Genomic DNA, 975 nt, shown 5'->3' with positions numbered 1-975 from the left:
GAGGTTTTGGTGATGGGACACAATAACTAACTACATTGTATATTGACAAAAAAAAAAAAGATAGGCTTGTTTGTATGCAAGATATGCGAAGGAGACGGAGCCCAAGGAAACAGAAACAGGGGAAACCCAGTAATTGAGAACTCTGCTACCTGTGCGTGCTCTTAGAAAATTTCAGTGAGGAGAATAGGGCTGGGTTTCAAAACACCGTTGAGGGTTGAGTGATCCTTGTCTCCACAGGAGTGCCGGAGACTTCTTTCCCTGTAGAGGGATTTCCCCACTGGTTTTCATGACCGGATGGGGATGTTATTTTGCCTTCTGCTTTGTTGCTACAGAAATATGTCATAAGTTCTGAAGCAGTCTAAAATCTTTGTCTGCTGGTCTCTCACCGTCGTGTTTTGTGTGATGGTGACAGTTTGATTTGTATGCCCTGTGTTACAAAGAATACCTTTTATCATACTTGTCATCATTTCTGTTTCATATTTGTCAAAATTTCCACGGGCATCAGATACCATATGAGGCAGGACTACAACTTGAGAACGATTGCATTGATGGGGATGAAGTTTCATATTTCAGTGAAACAATATTATTCTTTTTCTCTTATTTAGATGTATTGGACTTTCCCCAATAATGTTAATTACTTTGGCTATAACTACTGGTAAAAAAAGTGTTTTTATTCAAAAATGCTTACGAATTGTGTAGTAGACAACAGTACTTTGATATTTGAAGGTATTACCTTTTCCCTCATTATTTTATATACTCTGCAAATATCTGTCAAGTGTTGATGTGGAAGTTGTGGAGAGAAAAGTATTCCCTCTGCTTAGAGCGGTGTATCTCAAAGCTGCTTCTCTCTCTTTTCATTGTTTTACCTATTATTTCTGAATAATATTTAGAAAACTCTTCACAATTATTTGTTCTTTCACGTAACATTAATTTGCGACTGGAAGAACAAATACTTACAGCAGAAGTATGTGGACG

The 975-nt window shown here is 37.4% G+C and overlaps 1 protein-coding gene across 1 annotated transcript in view; it reads left to right on the top strand.

The window, feature by feature from the left end:
- The window catches only part of AGTPBP1 (ATP/GTP binding protein 1), a 177,147-nt gene that overhangs the window by 88,152 nt on the left and 88,020 nt on the right, over positions 1-975 (top strand). The window lies entirely within an intron of this gene.

The sequence above is a fragment of the Galeopterus variegatus genome, unplaced genomic scaffold (genome assembly GCF_000696425.1).
Source record: "Galeopterus variegatus unplaced genomic scaffold, G_variegatus-3.0.2 Scaffold965, whole genome shotgun sequence".
Classification (NCBI taxonomy): Eukaryota; Metazoa; Chordata; class Mammalia; order Dermoptera; family Cynocephalidae; genus Galeopterus; species Galeopterus variegatus.
The sequence above is the reverse complement of the archived record's forward strand: the minus strand, read 5'-3'. Positions and strand labels throughout refer to the sequence as shown.